The sequence below is a fragment of the Pelodiscus sinensis genome, chromosome 4 (assembly GCF_052426305.1).
Source record: "Pelodiscus sinensis isolate ZL-2025 chromosome 4, ASM5242630v1, whole genome shotgun sequence".
Classification (NCBI taxonomy): domain Eukaryota; kingdom Metazoa; phylum Chordata; order Testudines; family Trionychidae; genus Pelodiscus; species Pelodiscus sinensis.
Window position 1 is genome coordinate 63,643,957 of NC_143055.1, and position 22,428 is coordinate 63,666,384.

The window sequence follows — 22,428 nt, forward strand, 5'->3', positions numbered from 1 at the left end:
CTTATTTGCTCAGCCTGTATTTCCTTATTTGATATACCTACAGGGACAATGTGGCAAACTAGAAACGTAGAGTTCCCATAGTCAGATGTATATGAAAATGCTTCTATGGTATCAGTGTAATCAGTGTCTTTTTCCTAAGAGGAGAAGAATCCAATCTGGATCCAGAAAGAGGTATGCTTTTCAAGTATACATTCCAGAAATCCACAACTCCAACTTGATCAAGAGGTGTATCTTTAAGCCTGAGTTTTAGAAGTGCTCAGTTTACAGAGGGGCTATGGTTAAAAACAAAGAATGAAACAGAGTCTAGATCTTAGGTGGGGAAATTCATTACATCAGGAGCATAGTTATTGCCTAGACAAGCAGAGTTTCACCTGCTGTTGGTATTTTTTAAAATATAGCAATTGGCATATGGGTTTTATACAGCATGAAAGTATAGCATTAGCTTTCAGAGGCGTAGAGTAATCCAAATATAGTAAATGGCTTAGCCAAAACATGACAAATGTCAGAGCAGGTAAATATTTTTCTTTTAAAATAAATTAAGATATGTTGCTAATATCACATTTTTCTTCAACACTGTTCCAAGACATTCAACATAAATCCATATTTGTTATTTAGGAGATATTTTAAGACAAAGTTGGAAAGATGTGTTAAGCATGACTGTCATATTTTCTGTATTTTGATTTTCCATGCCTTTACAATAGTTGCTGTTCCTTATACAGGTTGGATCTCCTAAAACTGGAACTTCCTTATCCAGCAATATCTGTGGCCCAGTAGCACAGCAGGGGCCACAGCAGCCCCAGTGGCAGCTCCTATAGTGGGGCTGGGGTTGGAGGCATAGCAGCCCTGGAAGCCCTGATAGAAGAACCGGACTGGAGACATAGCAGCCGCAATAATGGGGCTGGGGCCAGGACCGAGGCAGTCTGGACAGCGAGGGCTGCAGTAACATGGCAGCCTGGCAAGGGGGAAGCTGGGGCCAGCAGCAGGGAGGGAAGGTGGTCTGGGAAGCCGGTATCAGGGAACTTCCTCTGGTCTGGCAAAGTCCCTCATTTGGGACCAGTCAGGGTGCCGGACCAGGGTGGTCCAACCTGTATAGGATTATACAGCTCATGAAGTATATCCATACCCTGAAAACACAATGTAAAACATTATAGAAAAAAATCAACATGTTAATAAAGTCCATTTAAGGAGTATATGACTAACAGGCTACAACAGAATGTGAAACTATTTAGTAAGTAGCAGCACTATTTCTTGAAACATGGAGCTAACTTTACACACCTGTATTTCATAAGATAAATTCAGCTAAAAATACAACATATAAAATACATATATATGATATTTTCTGATTCGAGTGCGACCATGCATATTATTGTTACTATCACTATTATATACTTGCAACAGATCTTATGGAAAGTGTGATGCATGGCCATAAGAGGTTAAGCAACTTGCAGGCCAAATGACCTAGAACAGGGTTTCCCAACCTATGTGTAGGAACCCAAATATGGGTCACCATTACATTTCAAAAGGGTTGCCAAGTGTCTCCCCAAGTGGCTCTGCCTTCCCTCCTTCCCCCATTTTTGAATTGCCTTGGGTCACCAAGTCTTTGTGAATTGTCAAAATTGGTCCCCATCTGGAAAAGGTTGATTCCAGGTCAGCGGTTCCCAATCTATCAAGGCATGGTTAGAAAAGTATATAAATTGTAATTAGGGCCATCCCATGGTAGGTAGGCAAGAACTCTGAAGCTCAATCTTGTATTGTTAGAGAATTGGAGGTCATACTAATTGTATGTGTGTATTCTATATCTTGTTAGATGTTAGTCACATACGCAGATAGTTCTCCTCTTTCTCTATGGCTATTGATTCAGTGATCAAAAGCAAATATTAACATTTAAATTAACTATAAACATAGTAATATCACTCTTCATCTCTCTTTGAAATGTGTAGTAATTCATGTAAAAAAATTATGGAAAACAGGCAATTGCCTTACAATAATGTGGATAGCTAATTACCAGTGATGCTCAGACATGACGACAAATTACTGCCCTGCACTGAAGGGAGGGGGCAAGTTGTCTAGGCTTGCTGGAGAAGGGCACTGGTGCTTTATGGCAGTGGGGAAGTGATGAAAAAGGAAGTTACTCACCCTGTGCAGTAACTATTGTTCTTCGAGATACGTGTCCCGTGGGTGCTCCACTGTAGGTGTCGGCTTGTCCCGGCACTTCAGATCGGAGATCTTTTCTAGCCATAGTCTGCCAGACCACGCATGCGCGAAGTACGGCTCGTGGTTTTTCGTGCCGTTTGAGCGCCGCTGGTCCGGGTCCCGCCAGTTCCTCCTGCCTCTTGTTCTGAAAGACAAATTAATAGACTCCGAAGAGGGGAGGAGGGCAGGTCGTGGAGCACCCATGGGACACGCATCTCGAAGAACAATCGTTACTGCACAGGATGAGTAACTTCCTTTTCTTTCTTCGAGCAGTGTCCCGTGGGTGCTCCACTGTAGGTGAATGTACAGCAGTAGCTCGTGAATGGAGGAGGGTTCGGAGCTAGCGTGCCGTAGCTGAGGATAACACCGCTGTCGCCACTGTGGAATCAGGTATTAACAGGTTCGGGATGGCGTAATGCGTGGCGAAAGTTAGGTCGGAAGACCACGTAGCAGCTCTGCAGATATCTATCAAGGGGACTCCCTTGAAGAATACAGTGGACGTAGCGACTGCCCGAGTTGAGTGGGCCCTCAGGGTTGAGGGCAGTGGTTTCTTACGTAGTTCATAACAGGACCTTATGCACTGTACGATAGTAGAGGAGATGCATTGAGCGGACAATGGGCGACCTTTAGAACGGTTCGTCATTGATATTAATAACGAGTCCGTCACTTGAAAGGGTCTGGTCCTCTCGATATAAAAGGCGAAGGCCCATCTAACGTCCAAAGTGTGCAAGCGTGCGTGTTCTGGTGATGCATGTAGTTTGGGATGGAATATAGGGAGGATTGTAGGCTCGTTGATATGAAATTGAGAGATCACTTTGGGGCAAAAACGTGGTTGCGTTCGGAGTATTACTGCTTGGTGCATAAAAATTGTATAAGGAGGGGAAGCTGATTGAGTGAGCTAGCTGCACTCTCTCCTCGCGGAAGTAATAGCCAATAAGAAAATGACCTTCATGGACAAGTCATATAAAGTGCAGGTCGCTAGCGGTTCGAAGGGTCTGGCCATTAGGGAATTGAGAACCATTTCCAGGTCCCAAGGATCCGCCGGTTGAGTATAGTGCGGGTACAGGTTGGACATTCCCTTCAAGAACCTTTTAGTTGTTGGATGGGAAAATACTGAACATCCGTCGACCGGCTGGTGAAAGGCTGCAATTGCAGCGACATGAACTCTGATGGAAGCGCAGGTGAGGCCTGAATTCTTGAGGTGTACCAGGTAGTCTAGGATACACTGCAGAGGTGAGAAGACTGGATTCAGATCCTTTTGGGAACACCACTATGAGAAGCATGACCATTTGGAAAGGTAAGTAGTCCGTGTAGATAATTTTCTACTATTTAGTAAAATGTGTTTGACAGATTGTGAGCATAACACTTCTGACTGTTGGAACCCACTAGGTACCAAGCCGTGAGCGCGAGATGGTTCACCTGCGGATGGAGAAGGGAGCAATGATTCGGGATAGGAGATCATCTTGAGCTGGCAGAGGAAACGGAGGATGCATCGACATCCCATGTTTGCCTGGGCCAGGCTGGGGCTATTAGGATTACTGTGGCCCTTTCTCGAATAATTTTCTCCACTACCCTTGGAATTAGGGGTGTGGGTGGGAATGCATAAAGTAGGTGACGCCCCCAGTTGTATAGGAAAGCGTCGCCTTTCGAATTTCGTCCAATTCCCGCTCTCGAGCAATACCGAGCACATTTCGCATTGTGAGAAGTGGCAAAGAGGTCCACTAACCGGAAACCCCATCGTTGAAATATTATTGAAAGCACTGCAGGATGTAGCTCCCACTCATGATTGAGAGAAAAGTGCCTGCTGAGGGCGTCTGCTGTTACATTGTGCTGGCCCGGGAGGTATTCTGCGATTAGAAAGACGTTGTGTTGATTGCACATGTTCCATAGACGTACCGCTTCCACGCACAAGGAATGGGACCTGGCGCCTCCTTGCTTGTTTATGTAATAAACGGTCATCTTATTGTCTGTAAAGACATGTATGACCTGGTCGTGGATGATGGGAAGGAAGTGTTGACATGCTTTGTACACTGCCCTGAGCTCCAGGAAGTTGATGTGCATCAGCGACTCGTCTGGTGACCATAGCCCTTGTACCTGTTCGGGGCCGAGATGCACACCCCATCCGATGAGTGACGCATCTGTTGTCAATTGCGCCGACAGTTAGGGGCGTTGAAAGGGTACGCCCAACAGCAGATTGTCATGGATTGTCCACCAAGCAAGTGATTTCTTGATGTGGGTGGGAACTGTTATTGTCCTGTGGGCATCGCATACATTGGGGGGCAGATTCGAGCCATCCAATGTTGAATGCATCGCAAATGTAACCTTGTGTGTTTCACCACATATGTTGTGGAGGCCATGTGTCCCATAAGCTGTAGGCACTGTAGTATGGGAACCTTTGGGCTGACGAGTAAGATCTGGATCAAGTCCTGCATCGTGTGGAATCTTTCCATCGGTAATGATGCGCGTTCGGTCGTAGAGTCTAGACGAGCGCCTATGAACTGTATTGTTTGTTGTGGTTCCAATGACGACTTTGGAACATTGAGAATGAGACCCAGTTCATGGAAGAGCATGCGTGTTGTCTGAGTGGCACTGAGCGATTCCTGTAACGATTGGGCTCTTATTAGGCAATCGTCGAGGTATGGAAAGATCATTATGTGTAGGCGACGTAGGTATGCGGTCACCACAGCCAGGGTCTTGGAGAAAACCCATGGAGCCGACGAGAAACTGAACGGCAGGACCTTGTATTGGAAATGGTCTGTACCGATTTGGAAGCGTAGGAATCGTCTGTGCGCTGGATGGATCGCAATGTGGAAGCATGCGTCCTGAAGATCGAGGGATGTGAACCAATCCCCATTCTGAAGTGCTGGGATGATTGTAGTTAGGGTAACCATTCGAAAGTGTTGTTTTCACAAGAAATGGTTGAGGTCGCGAAGTTCTAATATCGGTCTCCATCCCCCTGATTTATTTTCCGTTATGAAGTACCGGGAGTAAAAACCCCTGCCCTTGAATTCGTCCGGAACAGGCTCTATTGCTCAGACGGTGAGTAGACGGGCAACTTCTTGCCTGAGCAAGATCTCGTGAGATGGGTCCCTGAAAAGCGACGGGGCAGGGGAGGATGGCTGAGGTAGTGACATGAATGGAATGGTGTAACCGAGACAAATTGTTTGAAGAACCCATTTGTCAGTGGTGATGTAAGCCCATCGATGACGGTACGGCCTCAGGCGGTGATGAAATATCGCCTTCGTAGCACTCAGAATGGTATTGACAGGAATGGTTCTCAACCCCTCGAGGGACTCGTCAAACTTGCTGCCTGGTACCCTGTTGGGAAGTTGCTTTGGGCGGCGGGAGTCTGCGCTGTTGCCGCTGCCTACCCCTTTGTTGGTCCTGAGGCCTATACTGAGGGGATTGCCTAAGGGGGGGCCTCTGCCTCTGGTAGGGCATATATCGCTTTCTACGGTATGGAGGAGTGTACATGCTGAGTGTTTTAAGAGTGGTTCTGGAATCCTTCCCCGAGTGGAGAAGTTGGTCAGTCTTCTCGAAGAGGTTCTGCCTGTTGAAGAGTAAGTCCTCAACCTTCGAGAACAGGTCTTTAGGAGCCGAGGACTGTTGTAGCCAGGATGCTCTGCGCATAACGACTGATGTAGCTGTCGTGCACACTGCCGCGTCAGCTGTATCCAGAGCAATATGTAAGGCTGTTCCAGAGGCTGCGTAGCCCTCTTTTATAACAGCCTTCAGAATGTCTCGTTTTGTCTCTGGAATATGTTGAAGCAATGGCACAAGCTTGGCGTAGTTGTCAAAGTTGGAATAATTGGCCATTCGTAATGTGAGTGTTGCCAAGGAATAAACTTTACGTCCGAACAAATCGAGACACTTACTATCCCTGTCTGCGGCAGTAGGCTTGTGCTGTGGCATCTTTGCCTTTTGCTGAACTGTATCCACAACCAGGGAGTTAGGTTGTGGGTGCGTGAAAAGGAATTCCATCCCTTTGGCGGGGACAAAATACGTTTTATCTGCCTTCTTATTTGTCGGCGGGGCGGATGCCGAGGACTGCCAAATATCGTCCGCAATTTCGAGAATGGCCGCATCCAGTGGCAACGAGATCTTTGGTTGGTGAGTGTGCTTGATATTGCGAAGGAGATGGTGTTGTTTTTGCTCCACATCGACCAACTGTACGTTTTGACTCTCCGCTACCCTTTTGAATAACTCCTGAAACTGGTGCAGATCGTCAGATGGCGAGGTGTCTCCCTGAAAAACTGCATCATCGGGGGATGATGAGGAATGGTGTGTGGGTGACTGATCACGTTCGGGGTCCCAAACGGGAAGAGGTTGTCCGATATGAGAGGGAGACCCGGAGGGAGTTGGTGGTCTTGTGGGGGCAGAAGAAGAATGGCGTTTCTGCCCGAGGTGGGTTTGCGGAAACCAGCGTTGATGATAGGATGACCTATGATGATAATAGGAGGATGTGGAACGACGGGATCTCATCGAGTATCCTGAATGGGTTGAAAGCTGTGGTGATCTTGGCGATCGCAACCTCTCTCTATAATATGTGCTGCAACTGGGTGAGCGAGGATCATGGTGGTAAGAATGACCGGAACATGGTGAGATTTGGCCGGTACGAGAGTACTCGGAGTACGGTAGAGATGGGGAGCGTACTACGGGAGAGAACTCAGGGCTCTGTGATGAGGAAGATAATCTCCTAAGTGTATGGACCAGTGGTGCTAGCAAATGTTCCGGTGGAGAGGAAGCCGGGGTGGAAATGACCGAGTGCGGGATTATTTCCACTGGCATTGGAGGAATCCGTGCCGAGGTGGCTCCCGTTGCTGTCGTTGATTGTCTCGATACTGGTGATTGCCTCCGCTCCGTAGATCGACTCAGAGGAGAAGGTGGTCGTGGTGCCAGTGAACGTCCTTCCGATGGATGCCTGTGGTGAGACTATCCTTTCGGTGCCGGAGGACGACTCTGTGCCGGCACGGTTGAAGACGGGGTGCGCCCCGGTGCCGATGATTGTTGAGGCTCTTGTTGTTTGGTGGGAGGCGGAGGTCGATTCGGTGCTGACAGAGTAGGATGGGAAGGATGCTCTGGAGTTCCCGAGCGCCGTCTTGTTAGAGGTCTAGCCTGAGGCAGTGCCGAAGTGGGGTCGTGCACTGGAGGATGACTAGTCTCCGCCGGTCGTTTGGGCGCGCTCTTCGGTGCCGGTGAGTGTCCCGGTGCAGGTGAGCGCCTCGGTGCCAGAGAGTGTCTCAATGGTGGAGAGCGCCTCGGTGCTGGAGAGCGTCTCAATGGTGGAGAGCGGCTCGGTGCCGGGGAGCGGCTCTCAAAGCCGTAGAAGTCCCTGTGAACGGTTTAGAGACCGAGGGGACGGCTGAGATGGTTGAACCCGATATAGAAGGGCTCGGGGCTGACTTACTTCGGCTGTCTTTAGGCAGCCTCGCAACACTTGTCCCTGGCTTATCGTCTGCACTCAATCTTGAGGGTGGAAGGGATCGCGTCGGTGATGGTTTTCTCTTATTTTTCTTAGTTTGCTCCACGTGACCCTTGGATTGTTTGACTTCAGGCTGTAAGGCTTTGTCAAACAAGAGGACCTTTAGATGCATGTCCCTGTCCCGCCTGGCTCTGGCTGTCAGTTTGGAACAGTGGGGACATTTCTGAGGTATGTGGCCTTCCCCGAGGCACCTGATGCATAGGGAGTGGCCATCAGAGGCAGGCATTTCCTCGTGGCATTCACCGCACTTCTTAAAGCCCGGCATTTAGAAAGAACAACTAACTATTGAAGAATTTTTTTTTATGACTAACGACTCGATAACTAACTGTAAAAACTGCAACTTTAAACTACATACAATAACTATATACAATGACTATATTTCGTCTCTCTATATCTCTAGTGAAACAGTTAGCAAGAGAGACGTTGTTCCATCCAGGGCCGAGGACGGTCAGGAGGAACTGGTGGGAGCCAGACCAGAGGCGATCAAACGGCGCGAAAAACCATGAGCCGTACTTCGCGCATGCGTGGTCTGGCAGACTACGGCTAGAAAAGATCTCCGATCTGCGGCGCCGGGACAAGCCGACACCTACAGTGGAGCACCCACGGGACACTGCTCGAAGAAGCAGCTCAAAATCTGCTACTGCAAAGGAGGGTAGTGATCAGTTAGCAGCCCTGACTAACCCCCTCAGAATGTAAGGGCGGAAGACTAAAGGTGGAAGCCTGGTGTTGGAAACCCCTTTCTCCACACAGCAGGCAAGGCAGCAGCAAGCTGCAGAGAATTCAGGCATTCTGGTCAGCATAGCTCCACGTGATTGTAGGAAGATGGAAGTAGGGAAGTTCCCTCCTTCCCCAGAGAGGGACAGGTATAGGCAAAGTAGAAACTGCTCACAAGAAGGTGAATCAGCTAGTGTGACTCATCAGCATCAGAGTGGATCTCCAGGAATTGGGTAAGGCAAAAGATGTTGTTTAGGGTTTTTTTCCTCCTCTCTCATTCCAACCCTGTTTTTACCACGGGTATAGGGAATTAGGTTTCAATTTGTTCCCGCTGTGGCCAGATTAGCCCTTGAGAAATGTAAGTTCAAGGAAGGGGGAGGAGAAGATAAGGGTAACAAACACTGTACAGGGCAGTTCTATTAGTAAATGGTAGCCCAAGATTGGGCTCCCTGAACGAGAGGCAATGGGTTGTTACCAGGGGCTGCGGAAACCCATAATGGTGCTAGATCACCCAGAGCAACCTCATGCACTGGGTGTAGGGAATTCTCTGTGAGAAGCAACCACATATGCAGGTAAGCAGGCTGTGCCTACTGGAGGACTAGTCAACAGTCGTTTGTGGCAAGGGGTCAGTGAGGTTGTTTCCTTAGCATTGTGGGGATTCAAAATGTACTGGGCAGCCCAGAACCAGATGTTCTCCAATTAATCTAGTAGATAGGGGTGTGGCTGATTGATTCTAGAGGGGACTGTGATCTGCATCAGAGAGGTTGGGGGGATAGTGGTGCAGGCAATATCCTGCCTAGAAGTATGACAATGTGCAGTGGTTGCACATCTCAGGGAGGTAAGGGGACCAGGCTTAAATTTTTCTTCAGTGCTTACTTGAGAGGGGAGGGAAGGAGCCTTGCACGGTAATAAATAGAACAGCACCAACAATAGGAGTCTAAGCAGCTGTATCAGACCTAGCTGAAGGATGTGCCTCTGGAGGTGACACTCAATGTTGCAGAGCTGCAGCAAGCTAGGTCCGGGGAAGACACATCCAAGTAAAATGCTGGTGCCTCCTTGTGGTAGTTGTCTCGTGCAGGTATTCCCTACGAAGGTATCCAGAAACAAGATACATCATCTGGTAAAGGACTTAAAGGGAGGAGCTGGTTAAAGGAATGGAAAGGAGTGGGGTTTGGGGATTTTTATGATTGATAGAGCTGGAAGCCAACCCCTCTTTCCTACAAGGAAATCCCACTAATGGATTTGCTGAAGTGACCTCCGATTAAACATGTGGTTACTTGCACTGCACAATTATCAGACATCTAATAATAAAATTGTGGCCTGATTAAATCCATATCAAGTGTCTCCTGACTAGCAATACTGAAAAGAGGACAACATCTGGACTGGAATCAAGTGTGCTTAGTTTGTGGTTTTAGACAGCCATTACAGCTGAAACTACCTTGTATCTATATCATTACTCCAGCTTTTATTTTGATTGAAATAATTTTAACATTTTTGCTATGAGTATCTGCATTTCTAGTCAATTAAGATGATCAAGATTAATTAGAACTAACATACAGAAAAATATTTTAAAATGTTACTTGAATAAGTTTGACAAGTACCCCTTTATATTCATCCTGATCATTGAATGAGCCACAAAAAGATTTAGGTAAATTTGAAAGTTTACTTTTGTTAAATGTTGTTTGGTCTTATCTAAATTCACTTTTTACGTGCATTTATTACAGTACATCTATTTGAAATCAAAAGAAGACAACTATTTCAACCTCTTGAGAAAATGTTAAATTTCTAATCAATGTTTGTAATTAGAGAATTGACTATCTGTATCCTGTTAGAAATCTATTTCTGGGCATCTTTCACTGACACTAACATGAATATTGTTCAGGAGCTTCAGGGGGTAGCTGAGTTAGTCTGTTACAGAAAAAAACAACAAATGGTCTGGTAGCACTTTATAGACTAACAAAATACGTAAATGGTATCATGAGCTTTTGTGGGCACAGACCACTTCTTCAGATGACCAGAGTTATGAGTAGGGGATTTGAAAACTCAAAATAAATAGAAGGGAAAGAGGTGGGGGGGAAGAGGATGATGCTCTGTCTCCCACCCCCCTTCCTGTTTTTTCTTTAAGTTTCTGAAGAATGGGTACTAAACCTAAGCAGATAAAGATCAAAGTCAATAAATAGAGTGCTAAGACAGGAAGGATACTACTCAGAAAGTAGTTAGCATGCTCAGTGGTAGAGGCCCCGCCAACCTAAATCAAGATTCAATCCATTAGCATATGAATTGAATTTGTGTATGTAATGTAATTCCAGGCTTTCTCTGTGAATTTGGCTTGAGGAGCTGGCCTGTGACAAGACCGCCACCAGCAGATCTGTCAGATTATGGTTAGGCAAGCAGAAATGTTCACCAACGGGCTTCTGAGTATTCCCTTTACATATATCCGATTTGTGTCCATTGATTCTTTCCCACAGAGAACATCCAGTTTGACCAATATATATAGCCAGGGCTCGCCGAACCACAACGAGGCCTGCTCACCAGCCGTGCTGTCCGGTAAGCTGCGCATGCGCAGATCACCCGAACCCGGCTCCTCTGGAGTGCAATCTACTCGCCCTGGGTGAGTAGACTGCATTATTTGTTGAGCCCTGTATATAGCAGAGTGGCACTGTTAGCATTTGGTGGTGTAGATCAAATTACTAGATGTTGTTTTCCATCCCTCCACATGGTACCATATACGACAGGCATTTTCTGGTCATGCTTACATTAAGCTAAAAAGGGGACCATCAATTTTATGAGCAGAGATTTGATTTGCATACACAGAATTGACAGTTACTACAAGATTTGGGATTTTAAGTATTAACATCTTTTTAAAAGAAAAGCTTTTTAAAACTTGGCAGGAAATTGTGTGAAATGAAAAAGTAGATAATAAATTGGGTGCTCTTTGCATCAAAGTGCTTTTTACTTCATCTTCAAGTAGTTTCAGCAGCATGTTCCACTGCTGGCACATTAACTAGTGAATATCTTGCATGACAGATATCTAACTTTTCAGAAGAAAATAAAGTATATGGTGTATGGCGCATCAATGGTGTTTATAAAAGAACTCTTAGGGTTGGCAACTCCAAGCACAAGAGTATTTTACCTTCAGGTTAAACGTTTCTGCATAATTCTTGCTCAGGAGTTTCATGCACACAGAAGTACAAAATTTAGCCTCCATACGAACACGGAGTAAAGTCAAATTAAGATATGCAATTTCATGTATGTTAAGTGCATAGCTTAAGTTGAAATACTTTAACTCAACTTTTGGCACTGTCCACATTGCAGGAAGTTGAAGAGAGAACATTCTCCTTTTGACTTCCCTTATTCCTCATAGAAGCAGGACTACTGGCATTGACCGGAGTGCCCCTCTCAGTTTGAATTAGAGTGTCTTCACCAGACCTGCTAATTGAGATCCTGGAAGATTGACAGCAGCAGCTTCGATCTGCTCTGTAGTGTAGACATACCCTAAATAAGCTTCGCTGACAGTCAGTCTGTTTTGTCATTCAGATTATTATACCTCTGGCAGGTAATGTGCTTCAAACTGAATTACTGCTTGGTTCCTCCTCCAGACTTATTTTCAAATTTCTATTGGGTGCTGCCTTTAGAATATAATAGACTGTTCAATTGGTTAATTATTTTCTCTGAGTAGGTATTATGCCATTCTACAACAGCTGAGAGTCGAAGTTCTATATTTTGTTAGAATTTAAAATAATTCAAGATTCTTAAGATTGTTTCTGGATGATTTTTCTTAAGACTTAGTCAGATTCTTTGTAACCTAGATCAAATCTAACCTAAATAAACTAAAAAGAATTCATCTTTTCAGAATGATTATGTATGCCTCAATTTCCTTCTACTACTTTAAGGAACGTGCTGTTATGGGGGTTTTTTAAGCGCTGATTTTGAATTTCTGAAGTCTAGCAACTTATGTAATGGGTTTATTCTTCCGGTTTCAATTTTTTTCAATGTATCTAGATTTTGACCTGGAATATGTATGTTTGAATATCTGCAAGCTAAGATTCAAATATGTACGTTTGAATATATGCAAGATAAGATTCTCTTTTCTGTATTTAGCATTTGTTTCAATGAGGTATTTTTCAATAGTTGCATTGATACGTCCATAGCACCATTTGAAACAAGATTCCAGCAAATATTTAATTTAGTCAATCTTAATAAATTATTGGATTTCTGCCACTGTACTTGATGTCCCACTGAGAACATTTTCTCGGTTAAAATCATGGGATGCAAATACATTCCAATGACTTGAAATAGTTCTAATTAGCCTTGAATTATTTTGGATTTTTTCCAATGAATTGATAGCTAGCACGACTCACAGTTTGTTCTTTTTTTGGCAAAATCAGCATCAGTGTGCTCATACATTAGTTGTCATTTTTGTGGACGCAGCGATTATACAGACTTAATGGTCTTGTACTCTTTAAACTCTTTGTATGACTTGACCATCAAAATTATTTTCTCTTTATGGTGCAAAGACCATATGCTAGAGTTGCAATCTAGTCTTTTAAAATGAAACAACTCTGTTCACATGAAAACAAATAGTCTTGCAGCACCTTAGAAAATAACAAAAAATGTAGATGGTATCATGAGCTTTCAGGGGCACAGCCCACTTCTTTGGATGAAAGAAGAAGTGGTGGATTGTGTCCAGAAAAGCTCATGATACCATCTATATTTTGTGTTAGTCTCTAAGGTACTGCAAAACTATGTTTTTTTAAAGTTTTTCCAGTTACAGACTAACACAGCTATCCCTATGAATCTTCTGTTCACATGGAATCATCTCCAACTCTGTATGGTTGTCAAAATATGGCCAAGTATTCATTAGCAGAGAAACCTGTCTCATTTAGAATCCTTTTAATGAATATGTCGGAGAACAAAAGAGTATTTCAATATGGCCCTTATCTAATTCCCATTGAACTCACTGGGAATGTATTAAAAGTTGGATCTCCCAGATGAGAGATTTTGCTAGGCTAGTGGAGGTCATTTCTGGCCTCCGTGCTGTCACCCACTCCCAACCCTGGCCCTGCCACCAGCCAGAGCCTGCTGCTAGCCCCACTGCCATGGCACTGGGCTTCTTGGTCCCACCTGGAAACCAACCTGTGGCACACTAGATTTCCTGGCCTTTTCAAGCAGCCAGCCACCAGCCCTCCACCAGGACTCCCTGATCCTGGAACATCCATGGTCCTGTCAAACCACGGATGAAGCTGTACCAGAAAGTCCCAGTTTAGAGAGGTTCGACCTATACCAACTTCAATGTTCACTGGATTGATTGGGAGAAAAAAGCATCCTCTTAGTCTATGGACCTTAGCATTGCCATTGATTGATTTCCAGTACTATCATAATTCATAACTATATTAAAAAAATCATGCCTAGTACTATCTTCATCATCACTCATGAGGATATAGCTTTAGGCCCTCCTGGTCAGGCACAGCAGGAGGCAGTAGCAGTAAATGAGCTGCAGCTGGATAGACCAACATAATGGGGAAGGTCAGGGCACCTTATGTCTCTGCATACTGCTACTCAGTTCTCCTCCTATGCAGCAACCCAGTCCCTCCTTCCTGGGGTTTCCTTCTCCCTGTAGCTCCAGGGCCTCTGTTGGAGCATGAAAATAAGGCAAAGCAGTCCTCTGTGGGGAGCTCAGCAGGCAGCCTGCTACTTCTATTCCCTTGGGTCTGTGTCTCCCCAGTGACACTGCAGAAACACAGAGACACTAAAAGTCTGGTTAGTATGACTGGTGGCAGCTGCTTTTTTTCCCCCCACACCCCAAGCTTTCCCCTGATTTTTTCTTGAGGTCTGCTACTGAAATGTACTGAAAAATAATCAAAGAAATCCATTTATTTCTTTGATGTATTTTTTTCTGTATTGGGATGCAACCAAGTTCTTTCCATATGCTCAGCCTAGTTTCACAGGACAATGCATCTTTGTTTTTAAGGGGTTGAAAAAGAACTGAAGGAAAGTTTGTTGCATTCACATCACTCTCAGTTATAGAAAGAAAAGATAAAAGCTTATCTATTTGGATGTACTGAGTTTCCCAAATATCGAGACTGCATTATGTCTGTATTTGTCACTAATGATCACAAACTGTAGCAGCGAACATTCCTTCTCTCTTCTAACAACGGTCAAAAATATCCTCCAATGCACCATGAATCAAGAACACTTCAGTGCTTTGGCCCTCTTGAACACTGAAAATGAAATTGTCAGGTTTGTGAATTATGATAACATAATTCATAACTTTGCAACAGTTAAAGCTAGGAAAATAAAATTGTCTGAAGAATTGAGTAGAATAAACGTGTTTATTTATGTAAATATGATGACTTCATAATTTTTTTGCAATAAGTAATTTATACTTAGGCCCTTCCCTCTCATTAGCATTAGACCCCTCAAAGCCTTAATCTGGCCCTGATAATGTGGCTATAATATGTGGTTTATCAGGTAAATATTTGAGCAGAGAAATACATAAAAAAGTTTCACATAAAAAATTAAACCAAAATGTAATGCAGATTATGCATATTTCTTTTTATTAGTGGTTAAAGTGCTGGAGGTAATCAGTCTCATTGCTGTTTTCCCCACATTTACCATCACCTCATCTTACAATTCATCACTGATGAGGTATAGTGATTTAAAAGTGCTGTATTGCACAAATGAATCACTAATAGCTATTTGCATTTATTAAAAGCAATATTGTACTTCTTAGAACATTAGGCTCACTTATTCTTCTAATAGCCTTTGCATTGTCCCTGAAGTAGCTGAAAGGTTGTTGGAAAAGCAGTCTTAGCTCTGAAATATTTTTCAGCTGGGTCTGTCAGTCTTACTCTGAGGCTGTGAAATCTCAAAGTGTACCATGAGGATAAGAAATCCTGGAAGAGCACCATGTATTCTTGAGGATAAATGAGAACAGGCAAGCTGCTGGCCCTCTGATATATATTCCATGACTATGTAGGAAGTCACCATGCTAGACAGCCTCCAAATCATAGAGTGTGGGATAAGCAAATCAACTAGACTTCCACTAAATAATGCAGGGTAGGAAAAGAAGCCAATTGATTGCTCTGAAAAATATCAATAGTGGGTGTGGGTGCCAGCTACTTCTCAAACAATAATTTAAAGGTAAATGGAGAAATAACTTCCCTGGCCTAATGAGAAGGAGATTGACACAATAAATGTAGATTAAATTTTGCTGATGATAAAAAATAAAGAACTTCAAAAATGTTGGTGTTTGTGTGAACCTGCAACTGCACTTGTGTATATCCAACATAATTAACTGCATTTGTGGTTTTCATTTAGCTCTAATTATCACTTAAAAGCATAGGTACATTCACCTTTTTATTGAAAGGACTCTGTGAGCACATCCATGCTTCAGGGCAAAAGTTGAATTAAGCTAAACAATTTCAGCTATGTCAATTGTGTAGCTAAAGTTGAAATAGCTTAAATTCAGCTTTTGGCACTGTCTACACATCAGGAAGTCAAAGGACGAATACTCTTCTTTTGACTTCCCTTACTTCTTGGCTATGTCTACATTAGCAAGACTTTGTGCAAATACTCTTTAATGTAAGAGTCTTTGTGTTAGAGTATTTGCTCAAGAGAGCATCTACACTGTCATGTGCTTTTGCGCAAAAGCATCCGTGCCAGTGTAGACGCTCTCTTGCGCAAGAAAGTTCTGATGGCCATTTTAACCATCGGGCTGTCTTGTGCAAGAAATTCATGTTGCCTGTCTACACTGGCCTCTTGTGCAAGAACACTTGCAAGAGGGCTTATTCCTGAGCAGGAGCATAATATTTCTTGTGCAAGAAGCACTGATTTCTTACATTAGAACATCAGTGTTCATGTGCAAAAACCTCGCAGCTAGTGTCGACAGCCAGCAAGTTTTTGCTTTTGCGCAAAATCTTGCCAATGTAGACACAGCCCTTGTGAAATGAGATTTACAGGGATTGAATAAGAAGTCCTCCAGCTCACCATTATTTGAAATAATGGGTGGCTGTGTAAATGTGTTTTGTTATTTCCAAATATTGTCAGTTATTCTGAAATAACACTGCTGTGTAGACATAACGTAATCAAACAGAGGTTTCCTGTACTGTATAGAAGAGACTCCCTAAAAAACAGAATAGACACCAATGGTTTCTCTAGTTATTGATAAAGTCCTATCTTAGGCATAGAAAGCAAAGCCTGTGAAAATTGTGCAATCCATGATCTCTTGCCAGTTTTGAAAATTTTGGTCATGATCATTGAAAGACACATCAAAACTAAATCATATTGTTTGAAATCTTTCACACTTCTTAGCTGATTTATTACTGGATGAATCATCAACACAACTTATGCAGTACTTTGTTGATTTAGAAAATATAACAAACCATATCTATTACTCCAATTATTATTTTCTGAAGAATGCGTTTTCCTTCTTTCAGTTAGATTTTTCTTAGGATTTTTGAATTTTAAAGATCTTCAGTAGTAATTTCTCCGCAGCGTGTTTGTTGCCAGGCACAAATTTTGCCCATGCATGGGCAAAACTGGCAAGAGATCATGGATCTCTCTCAACTGGATCTCTCTCATCTGACAACATCCATAATCCAACACAGATGTTGCAGGACCAGAATGTCACGGTGGAGGGCCAGCAGCAGGGAGTCCTGTGGGGACAGCAGGCAGAGGGCTTCCCATAGCGAGCTACCAGCAAGGCTGCCCAGCATGCAACAGTGGGGCTGCCCTGCAGGGCTAGGGAACCAGCACATTGCTGTCTGGTGGGGTCGTGAGCCTGGTGGGGTCGCGAGCCTGGTGGGGTCAGCAGGGCAGCGGGGCCAGTGGCAGGTGGAGAGCCAGCAAAGATACTGGTGGACCAGAACAGGGCTGTGGGTGAAACATGGCAGGGGAACCAGAAATGACCTCCCCTGCTCCAGCACGATCCCTCATCTGGGACTAGTCAAGTCCCGAGGGTGCCAGAGCAGGAAGGTCCAACCTGTACAGTATTTTTGTTTCTGATATGCCATTAACTAGCATTTTAATAGATTCTTAACATCAAAGTACAACTGGCTGAATCCATTATGATCTACTATGCAAGACAAATGTCTTTCCCTAGGTTGCAACAATTGTATCCATATTTATGTCCTAACTATTTTTTTATCTCTTAAACATTTTTTCTCTTTTACTTGATTTCTTGCCTGGACTATCAGGAAGAAATCCCCCCACACCCTGATACCATTATGGCTGTGTCTAGACTACACAGTTCTTCTAGAAAAAGATGTGTCAATTGTGAACCGCAATTCACGTATCTTTTTCAGTTCCTTTTTTTTCCCAAAAGAAGCTTTTTCCAACATTTGGCCCATCTACAGTGGGCCAAATGTTAAAAAAAAAAAAAAAACCCTCTTTTTCCTGAGTATCCCATTTTCCTCATAAAATGGAGTTTTACAGAGATGCCAACAACACACATCTGCTCTTCCAAAAATATTTTGGAAGAGCAGATGTGTTCCTTGGATGTGGCAGAGTTTTTCTGGGATACCTCCAGTATCCTGGCAAAATTCTGTAGTGTAGACAGAGTATGAAAGTTTGTGGTTTTTTCCTACAGAATATTATTCCAACACTAATTTTATTGATTTTCACATCTTATATCTTCAATACTACAGCACCAAATTATATATTGTAAAAAAAACTTTTTGCATCCAAGATCTAATTTTCCTTTTAAAACTCCTACGTGGCAGTACTATTCAGATAAAAAAAGTACAATGAATTAAAATCAGGACCAATTTCTTCATAATTACGTAACACAGATTTTACCAAAAACAGTATTTAAAGAGAGGAGATAATTGTAATCGCTGTACATCACAGGTGAAGGCTGAGCTGCAGTAATGTGTATACTTCTGAGTACCACACTTAAGGAAAGACGAGGTTCAGTTGGAGACAGCTCAGAAAAGAACAACAAAAATTATAAAAGTTTAGGAAATTAACCTATGAGGAAAGGTTAAAAAACTGGGAATGTATAATCTTGAAAAAAGACTAAGGGAGAATCTGATGACTATTTCCAAATGTGTTAAGGGATGTTATAAAGAGAATGGTGATCAATTGTTCTTTGTATCTAAGAAAGAACGAGTTTAATCTGCAGCAAGGGAGATTTAAATTAAGTTTTAGGAAAAACTTTTTAATTCTATGGGTAAATTCCAAAATAGTCTTCCAAGGGAGTTTGTGGAATTTCCATCTTTAAGGGTTGTAAGAACAAAACAGATCAGTATCTCTCAGGGATTATGTAGATTTACCCGGTCCTGTTCAGCAAAGAGGCTGGGCTTGATGACCTTCCAAAATCCCTTCCACCCTCACATTGCTTTGATTCTATGAAATTAAGTTTTCTGTTAATGACTTTATAAACTAATTTCATGTAATGCACTGTACGTTTTTGTAACACTAAAGTTTCATGACATCTCTCTTTATCAACACATTCATTTTTATACTCATCTATATCCCTGCAGCTTCCACTGTAACCAGTTGTAACAGTTCATATATCTTTCTGGGCAGATTTAGTTATGCATATCAAGGTTTATTAAAAATCCATGATAATATATTAGAACTGCATGGTTATGTTGTCAGAAGTCAGGACATTACATTCACAATCTGTCCTGACATTATATGCACAACGTGAGCTCTTTCCCCTTGTGCTTATGTATTATGATATAGTCTTTGAAAAAGAACCAGGCACCAGTTTTGAAATATTTATTCTGTACATTATTGCATGCTAATTGATTAAAATAGGTTTGACCCAAACCTCTATTATTAGGAGAATAGTAGTCTTTCAGAAGACTTTCAGCCCTGGTTTACACTCCCCTTGTTTTGACATAATAAGTGAGGTGTCCACAATACCACACCTGTTACTTTGAAATAAAAAGCTAGTTATTTCAAAACAACAACTCCTCCTGCTTTCCATGAGGGAATAACGGTTATTGCAAAATAGCAGAGGTGTAGACATTCCACTGCTGCTATTTCAAAATAACTACTCCCTAGTCTCATACAAAGTAATTACTCCCCAGTGCTTTCTGGGGCTCTAAGTTGAGGTAATTCATCCACATTAAGGCAGCCTGTCTCGGACTAATTTCAAGGCTTCACTGTAGCATGGACATGCTATTTCAAAATAGCTATTTCAGGAGTTATTATTTTGAAATAAATTATTTCAAAATATTTTCCTAGTGTAGACATGCTCTAAGTCTGGCCCTGAATATGAAGGGTTTCACAGATACCTTTGTTTCATGAATTCTAATGGATTTAGACTACCACCTGTTGCTACATATGTAACTAAGGTTTCACAAAACACTATATGGTATTATTAAGTTGAAAATTAATACACAGTTCTGTGACAATAAAGTGGAGGCAAGGTATGTATGTTACCTCAGATTTAGCATTTCCTCATTTCCAAATACTTTGGTATGCTATTACCATACAATGTGTATTTGATATTTAAATTTACATTGCACCATGCCCCTATGCGTTTATTAGCATTAAAAAGTGTTCAAAGTGAAGTTATGTAAGGAATGCATATTTGCTAATTAGCACTAAAGAATGTATAGCAGATAGAACAAAACTCCTGTCAAAAATATATTGACAACTTTATGCACAATAAAATAAATAAATTGCCCTTTCAAATCTTGGTCATGCACATGGTTAATAAGGTTCACTAAATTCCTCTTCTGACTACTGAAATAGACTATTAATGCCTGCAGCAGGTGTTTTCTTCTCTGCACTAAAGACATTTGAAGATTATAAATGATTAAACATTCAATCAATATAATCTACATAATCAATAATACTCAGGGACCTTACTGAGGACAGCAAGTGAAAAATAAATCCATCATTGCTCTTTAATATCTACATTTAAAAAAAATCTCAAGTGGTATTGGGAGACACTGACCTGTACTGCATAAAATATAACTTATTGACCTAGCCCTGACAACTTACATGATAATACATAGCACATTCTCTTCGAAGAAACACAGTTCCACTGTCCTAAGATATTGGTTTAACGCAACTACTCCACACCTATTACACTATCTGCTAACAATGTCACTTGTTTGGTATCTTTTGATCTTTTAAAGAGGTAATATCGTATGCCAAAAAATTGTTTGGAGACCAGACTCTTGGGTGTGGAGAGTTGATTTCTCATGTTCTTCACCTCAAGTTACTGCATAAACAACCTGCTTTCTGAATATTGAGCAAATGCATCGTAGAGTGCAATTGAACCAGCAAAACTGCTTCTTCAATTCTACAACAGTTTTGAAAAAACTTGAAATTATAGTGAGAATACAATTTAATACCAAAAACGTATGCATTTTGTAGTTTTAAAAAAATGTTCTAAGTGAAGTTATTTAATGAATGCATATATGCAAATGTAGCACTAAAAAGTATAGAAGATATAAAAAAAGTCAAAATATATTGGCAACTTTACGCATAAAAAGTAAATAAATTACCCTAAAAAAATCTTGGTTGTACACACAGTTAATAATGTCCCTTTGCTTCAAACATCACATTCTCCTTGAAAGGCAACAGTCAAATGTGGACAACCTATACATAACAGTGGTGTCAGACTCACCAGACGGATAAGGGTCATCTGTAGATGGCTTTTCTGTTCCGTATTTACTTCACCTGGATTAGATAAGTGGAACCAAAGATTATGTACATGAGAGCTCTGTTTAATAGTAAACACATATTAATGCTTATTTTCTTACAGCTTTCTCAACTCAGTACACCTTGATGCTTTCTCATTCATTCAGATGGGCCAGATTCACCACTCTTACTCATGTTGAATTCTGGTAAACAAGACAAGCTCTCAAACACAAAGCTCTTGTTCACATTTGGGAAAGAACCCCCAGAATCACAGCTCAAAAGCTTCTCTCTCTCACCAACACAAATTTGTCTAAAAAAAGAGATATTATCTCATCCACCTTGCCTCACTAATATTCTGATACAACATGGCTCCAAATGCACTCCATATAGTTTTCAAGAATATTTACATGATTAAAGTTAAGGTATGTCTAGACTGCAGAGTTTTTCCGGGATACCAGAGGTCCAAGGAACTCATCTGCCCTTCAAAAAAATTTTCAGAAGAGCAGACATGCTCTTTCGGCATCCCTGTGAACCTCATCTTATGAGGAAGAAGGGATGTTCTGAAAAAGGAGTCCCCTCCACACATTTGGCCCAGTGTAGATGGTCCAAATGTCAGAAAAGCCTGTTCCAAAAAAAAAAAAAAAAAGGCAGAAAAAGCTATGCAAATTGCAGTTCTCAATTGCAGTCTAGACACAGCTTTAGGCATATGCTTAAGCATGTTACTGAGCTGAGGCTTTACTCCATGCAAGATTCATTATTCCAGTGGGACTATTTCATGATTTATGCGATATTTTTCACAAGGAAATGTGCATGATAATGTTTCTCCATTTTGATTCAGAATACATGTATTCATATATGTGGTTTTTTTTTTTTAAGTTTAGTCACAAATAATAAGAGTATAGCATGTTGGCCTCCGTCGGTCAGTTGACCATGGATGACGTATCCTAGTTCTCGTCTTGGTTCGTGTCGGATTGTCTGGGACAGTGTCGGGGACAGCGTCGTTGGTGGCTGAAAAGGCCAATCCGGAACAGGCATTCTTTGCCGCAGAAGTCGCAGCTGTAGGTGGTTCCCTGGCTGTTGTTGTTGCGTAACTTCCTGCGGACTCGCTTTTCTTCTGATGCACTCATCATGTTCGTTTCGCCTGACTTGAGCTGTGTGGTCAGGGTGCCCCTCCACTTTGGGCGGTCTGCTGCGAGGTCTTCCCAGGACTGCGTGTTTATGTCGATGGCTTTCATGTCCCTCTTCACGACATCTTTAAATCGCAGGTTCAGGCGTCCTGTGGTTCTCTTCCCAGATGCCAGTTCCCCATAGAGGATGTCCTTTGGGATCCTCCCGTCCTCCATGCGGCGTACATGGCCAAGCCAACGCAGGCGACGTTGTCGGAGCATGGTGTACATGCTGGGGAGGCCGGCTCGAGTCAGAACTTCGAGGTT

The 22,428-nt window shown here is 42.5% G+C and overlaps 1 protein-coding gene across 2 annotated transcripts in view; it reads right to left on the reverse strand.

The window, feature by feature from the left end:
* Window positions 1-22,428, reverse strand: part of TENM3 (teneurin transmembrane protein 3) — a 2,279,325-nt gene that overhangs the window by 2,204,017 nt on the left and 52,880 nt on the right. Inside the window, exon 2 of one of the 2 annotated variants that reach the window (XM_075930244.2) lies at window positions 20,982-21,034. The exons of the other annotated variant lie outside the window; for it this stretch is intronic. The gene's annotated coding sequence lies outside the window, so the exon portion shown is untranslated. The remainder of the gene's footprint in view (window positions 1-20,981; window positions 21,035-22,428) is intronic. 2 annotated transcript variants of the gene reach the window in all.